The sequence below is a fragment of the Myotis myotis genome, unplaced genomic scaffold (assembly GCF_014108235.1).
Source record: "Myotis myotis isolate mMyoMyo1 unplaced genomic scaffold, mMyoMyo1.p scaffold_m19_p_3, whole genome shotgun sequence".
Taxonomy (NCBI): Eukaryota; Metazoa; Chordata; class Mammalia; order Chiroptera; family Vespertilionidae; genus Myotis; species Myotis myotis.
The window spans coordinates 156,628,252-156,635,094 of NW_023416335.1; the positions used below are offsets into that span (position 1 = coordinate 156,628,252).

At 47.9% G+C, this 6,843-nt stretch overlaps 1 long non-coding RNA gene across 1 annotated transcript; it reads left to right on the forward strand.

Annotated features, from left to right (window-relative positions):
- Window positions 1-1,000: 1,000 nt before the first annotated feature.
- LOC118651593 lies at window positions 1,001-4,991 on the forward strand. Its single transcript, XR_004966300.1, has 3 exons — window positions 1,001-1,109; window positions 2,823-2,960; window positions 4,810-4,991. It is a non-coding gene; the product is annotated as an uncharacterized LOC118651593 (long non-coding RNA).
- The last annotated feature ends 1,852 nt before the right edge of the window (window positions 4,992-6,843 follow it).

Sequence of the window (6,843 nt, forward strand, 5' to 3'; positions counted from 1 at the left end):
AGCCCAAGGCTTGGCCTGCGAACAACTTCAGGCCCATGACCTGGTCCGGCCCAGCCTCCCGCACAGCCACTGCGCCTCAGCTGCAGAATCTGGAACATCAAAGGCCGAATCTCTCCTCAAAGCACAGGAAGGGGTAGCCGAGATGTCCCGAGAAGCCAGCTCCTTTGGAGTGGCCTGTCCCCTCCCTTCCCCTGGGCCTCCCGGTGGCTGGTGGGCTGGGGTGGCCTGTCCCTGCTGTGGGCCCCACAGCCTCACCCACACCAGCCAGAGGGGTCTGCGAGTCATCACACCCAAAGACCCAGAGTTGTGAGGCTTTGAGAATGTCACTGTGAGTTCCAAAGTCCTTCTCTTCCATCTTGTGGGCTTTGAACTTTTCTGAATTCTCCAGGCAGGGCAGACCAAGGGGACTTTGATCCCAGGGGCACAGGGTGGAATAAACTGTTACTGCAAATGGGGCCTCATCCGGCCGGCTCTCCACCCTTCCTCTCTAGGCGGCCTGCCTAAGAGCAGGCCTGCTGGGCTCACCTGACCACACCTTCCCGGGAGGGAGCCGGTGGGGGGGCGGGGGGAGAGGTAGGGCTTGGGGAGCAGAGCAGTCACTTGGACTGGGAGGGGGAGGGAACTGTAGACACTCCCCACAACCCCCATTCCTGAAAGCCGGAGCGGTTCCTCAAAGAAACCATGAAGCACAAACAGCCCGACACTAGCGCAGCCTGGAACGTCTGAGCCACCACCTCCTCCCCCAGCTACCCTCCACGGCTCCACGGGGCGGGGTGGGGGTGGGGGAGAGCACTGGCCCCCAGGAGGCCCTCACCGGCCTGGCCCTCCCCCGCTCCTGACTGGGTGCTTAGAGAACCGGGCAGCTCCTGCCTCTCCAGCCGGTGCGCTCACAAAGGCGCCCTCTGTCTCAGCCTCCCCAGAACAGGCCTCCCCCTCGGCCGCCCACCCTCTCCCCACTACCCCCACCCCACCCCACCCCACACACACACAGGCACTTCCTACAGGAGCAGCTTCCAAGCCGAGTTCCTGGCGGGCACTGTCCCCCAACAGCAAGCTGGAACAAAGGCCGCATGACTGAGTGCGCCCGTGCCTGTCAGGGCGCGGGGAAGGTAATTACAGGGGCAGCGCTCGCAGCCACACCTGGCCGTGCCGTCAACAGCCTCTCTTCCCGGCGAGCTGGGGGAGCTGAGAGACAGGGAGGCGACAAACCACAATTTGAATCATTTGGAGAGAAGCTATAAATATAATAATGAGTCATTTGTAAAATATAATTTCATCCAAAAGCCTGGAGGAAAAAAAATGGGAAAGAAGTTCTTACGCTATTTCAGGCCAAATTGTTCAGGAGTGTTCTGCCAGAACCTGGGGAGGGGACCCGCTGCCCACCCCCAGCTAGGCTGGGCCTCACGGGAGGGCGGCCCTCCCCAGCCCTCGCTCGCCCAGGCGGAATGCGGCCGGGACACCCCTTGCCCAGGCCCCTCATCATAGCCTGGGATTGGAATGCTCGCAATTCAGTTCTCCCTCGGAGGGCTGATAAGCATCGCGGACACGCAGCCTTGCATCCAGGCTGAGCAGCTGAGAACAGTTTAGGGCAGGCCCGCTGTTGTTCTTGGCAACTCTCTCCAGCCCGGGGCCCTGCAGCCTTTCCTGCGCGGGGTGGCTTTTCCAGTGTGGCCACAAGGTCTCTTCTGGCCTCAGCTCCAGCCGGGGCCCCAGCTGCTCTGGGGGGAGGAGGCGCCAGTGCAGAGCTCTGTGGGGGAGTGGGCTGCATTCACTCAGCCGGACCAGCTCACCACTGCCGTCCAGGGTAGTTGGGAAGAGCTGAAGCACTGAAACTAGACTTTTTCTACTATCTGTGTGACCTTGGGTAAGGTACTTAACCTCTCTGGGCTCAGTTACATCATCTGTTAGTCCCTTGCTCAAAGATGTTGAGAAGATGAAGTGAATTAACCTGTAAAACACTTAGAATAGGGACTGACATCATGGGTGCTCAATAATCCTATATAATCAAAGGCTAATATGCAAATTGTCCCCTCCACTGGGAGTTCGACCAGGGAGCAGGGCCGGCTGGGGCCCCTCTCCCAGGCCGACCCCGCCCCTATTGGCCCCCCCCACCCCATCCAAGTGGGCCTGCCGGACCCTACCCATGCACGAATTCATGCACCAGGTCTCCAGGGTTAGCTAATAAAATCCTCGTTATTGTTTTTCACTGGGCACTTGATGCAGCAAGGAACCACAGGACACAGGCGCAATGGCACACATGACTGACCCTGAGTGATCAGGGATAAATGCCCCGGTGCCCTGGCTTGTCCTTCAGCCATTTCATCATCTCAACTTGCCTGTCGACCCCAAGCAAGCCCCTTCGCCTCTGTGGCCCGAGTGTCCCCTTTCTCCCTCTCTCAGACACCTTGTCTCTGAACTGAACACAAGGGGAGGAGGGCAGCATCCTTCCTAATGTTTAGAGACCAAAAGTCAAGTGGTACTTTAAAGCCACTGAGTGCATACTGAGCTTGAACTTCAGCCTTCCCTGCTCTCTTCCCTCTTCTCCGCCTCTCTCCTCTCTCTCTCTCCTTCCCTCTTTTCTTTCCTCTGCTCCATGCTAAGTCCTGGCCTTCCACCCGCAGGCAGACCTGGGAGGGTGGGATGAGGTTAAAGTGCTCAAAGCCTCTGTCTCTCCCAAGCAGCCAGGTCCACGTCCCCAGTTGCTGAGGGTGAAAGCCCTCAAGGAGACCCTGCTTGCAACGCGCTCCCCCCCTTCCCCAGGGGGCCAGGAGAAGTCAACAGAAATAGTCTCCAGGTCAATATTCTGCATTTTCCTTTCTCAGAAATCAGAGCTCCACAGCCAGCCTAGCCTGGAGGGAAAGGCAAGCCGAGGCCTTGCTCCTGTAACTGCCAAACTGTCCCCCCTCACGGCGGCCTGCCTTTTCCCATGTTGGCCCGGGGTCTTCGTCCTCTTGGCCTGGGTAACTTTTTTCTGTCCAATAATTCTTTAAATACCTGTCAGTGTTCACATTTCCCTGAATGTCTTATCTTATTTCCTTTTTAATGAGTTTGAACTAGGAATCTAAACAAGATCCATACGTTGTGATTGGTTGGTTGGTTGATTGATTGATTGATTGATGTGTCTCTTAAGTCTCTTGTAGTCCCCCTCCATGTAAATGTGCCTCTCTCTCCCTCTCTCTCTCTCTCTCCCCTTGCAATTTGTTTTTGTTGTGTGTGTTTTTTATGAAAAAAATATGGTTGTTTATCCTACAGAATTTCCTATCTGGATCTTTTTTTTTAAGTAAAACACAGTGGTTTTATTTAACACATTTCTTTATCCCCTGTGTACCTTGTAAATTGATAATTAGATCTCAAAGTCAGATTCTGGTTTGATTATTATCTCTTTTTGTTTCTGTTTTTTACATAGGTGGTGAAATGTGCCTCTGTCAATGTATATAATGTTTGGTTGTCTCTCTTTTTGTCATATTGTCAGCTATTGTTCAGCATTGCCTAGATCAGGGGTGGGCAAACTTTTTGACTCAAGGGCCACAATGGGTTCTTAAACTGGACCAGAGGGTCGGAACAAAAGCATGGATGGAGTGTTTGTCTGAATTAATATAAATGCAAAGTAAACATCATTACATAAAAGGGTACGGTCTTTTTTTTTCAGTTTTATTCATTTCAAACGGGCCGGATCCGGCCCGTGGGCCGTAGTTTGCCCACGACGGCCTAGATCCATTAATTCATTATGGGTTTCAAAACTGATATTCTAATTATATTATTATATATCATAGAACACCTCCTTACCAGTGCTCTTAATTGCCTTGTATAGATCCAGACTTCTATCTAGTATAATGTTCCTTCTGCTTGAAGGACTTTTGTCAACATTTCTTATAGTACAGGTCTGCTGATGATGAATTCTTTCACATTTTTTTAAGTGTTTTTATTGATTTTAGAGAGAGAGCAAGGGAGAGGAAGAAAGATAGAAACATCAGTGAGAGAAAAACATCAACATCAATCTGCTGCCTCCTGCACGCCACCCACTGGGATTGAGCCCACACCTGGGCATGTGCCCTGACCAGGGTCGAACCGAGTGACCTCTTGGTGTATAGGTTGATGCTCAACCACTGGGCTACACCAGCCAGGCTGAATTCTTTCACATTTTGTCTGAAGTAATTTTCATTTCACCTTAGTTTTTTAAAGATACTTTTGTTGGGTATAGAATTCTAGGCTGACAATTTTTCTTTCAGTATTGTAAAGATGTTGCTCCATTAACTTCTGGCTTTCGTTGTGGTAAAAAAAAATTTACTGTCATTTTTATCTTTGTTTCTTTGTACATAAAATGTCTTTTTTCTCTGGGTGCGTTTAAGATATTTTACTTAGCACTGGATTTAAGCAATTTTATTATAATATACTTTAGTATAGTTCAGTTTCTTGTGTTAGGGGCTCACTGAGCATCTTAGATCTGTGGGCTTATAGTTTTTTATCAATCTTGGAATATATTTGACCATTATTTCTTCAATTGTATTTTCTGCCCTCCCTCTTTTTCTGGGACTCCAAATATACATAGGCCCTCAGAAGTTTTCTCACAGATCACTGATGCTCTGTTCTTTTGTTCTTTCCTCAGTCTTTTTTCCCGTGTTTCTTTTGTGTGTGTGTGTGTATTTACATTTATTTATTAAATTAATACCATTCAGGGATTAATTCTGGCAGAAAATAAGGAAGACTCAGTATGCCTATATAAATTTATTAACGAATCTTAGCATTGAGATTTGTATTGATAAATCGGTCGATTCTGGTTACATATATTCATTTTCTACCTTTTTGTAGATTCAAAAGGGCAGTACAAGAAGTGGAATCCTAAGAAAGGTCTCCCTGAGCTCCAGCCTATGGAATGAAACCATGACATCTGTTTATCAGTACCTTGGTTTTCAAGTTCAAAAAATTTACCCTGTCGCCCTAACCGGTTTGGCTCAGTGGATAGAGTGTTGGCCTGCGGACTCAAGGGTCCCAGGTTCGATTCCGGTCAAGAGCATGTACCTTGGTTGCGGGCACATCCCCAGTGAGGGGTGTGCAGGAGGCAGCTGATCGGTGTTTCTCTCTCATCGATGTCTCTAACTCTCTATCCCTCTCCCTTCCTCTCTGTAAAAAATCAATAAAATATATATATTTTTTAAAATTTACCCTGTCCATGATAACTGGAACACTGCCTGCTTTGTCATTCTGCTTTTATTTATGTTTACAGTAGTATCGTTAGTGGTGCTGGCTTTCCTTTATGAAGTGCTTGCCTGCTGCTGAATTTTGTTTAGAGCAAGATGATCCTCCATGTTCTAGCTTTGCTTTCTTCTTCTTCGATGGTGATAATGTTGACGCCTCAGAAGATACTGAACGTTTTTCTACTACAGGAGTGGAAAGAGCTCGTTTTTCGAACAGCTCCCCTTCTCTCAAAAGGCTTGGATTCATAATGTTTATGCCAGTGGTTGGACGCTGTGCGGTCTCCACTTTCGGTCCTCGGGTATCAGGGTTCTCTCCTGCGAGTCTTCGTAGATTATTCAGGGAGTTTTTCTGTATTTTAGTTGTAATTCCAATTTGTTCTTGGGAGCATGTCCGTGCAGCATCCACTTACTGTGCCGCCACTTTGAATCTTCCTGTGTTTCATTTTGGATAGTCTCTATGACTGTGTCACCAAGTTCACTAATGTTTTCTTTTTCAGTGTCTAAGCTGATATTAATCACATTCAGTGCTCTTTAAAAATATTTCGCATTATATTTTTCATCTCTATAAGTTAGACTTGGATCTTTTTTATATCTTCCATGCCTGTACTTAACATGCTCAATCTTTCTTTTACTTTCTTGAACATATAACTTTTTTTTTATGTCTTTGTCTATTAATATCCTTGTTCTAACATCTGTGTCATTTCTGGGTTTGCTTCCATTGATGGATTGATCGATTTTCCTTGTTATGGGTCATATTTTGCTGATTATTTGCTTGCCTAGTGATTTTGGACTGAATGGCAAACATTGTGAATTTTACCTTGGGTGCTGGGTATTTTTGTATTTCTATAAATACTTTTGAGCTATGTTCTGGGACACAATAAAGTTACATGGAAACAGTTTGATTATTCTGAGTCTCACTTTTAAAAAATATATATATATATTATTGACTTTTTACAGAGAGGAAGGGAGAGGGATAGAGAGTTAGAAACATCGATGAAAGAGAAACATCAGTCAGCTGCCTCCTGCACACCCCCCACTGGGGATGCGCCCGCAACCAAGGTACATGCCCTTGACCTGAATCGAACCCAGGACCCTTCAGTCCACAGGCCGACACTCCATCCACTGAGCCAAACCGGTCAGGGCATGAGTCTCACTTTTAAGCTTTGCTAGTTGGGACCAGAATATCAACTACACAAGAACTAATCCGCTACTGAGGTAATCCCCTTCTGAGCACTCCATCTGAAGCCTTGTGATGTATGAGGTTTGCCATTCTGGCTAATGGGAACATAAACTGTTCTTGGCCTCGTGTGAGCTCCAAGAATTATTTCCTCTGCTTTTGTGTGGTTGTTTCCCTAAGTAGTTTCGTTACAAAATGCTCTGAGCAGTACTCAGCTAAAGACTCAAGGGAACCCTCTGCAGATTCCTGGGTATCTTTCTCCCCCACCCATCTAACCCTACAACCTCCTCTCTCTTCCTTCCTCTCTCCATATCTCACTCCTTCCTCTCTGGCACTCTGCCTTGAAAACTCTAGCTGCCATGACCTCAACGGACTACTTGCTCCATCTCTTCAACTCAGAGAAACTGTTGGACCCCACCTGGGTTCCTCGTCTTTGTGCTGCAGCCTTGAAACTCTCCAGGCCGTACACTG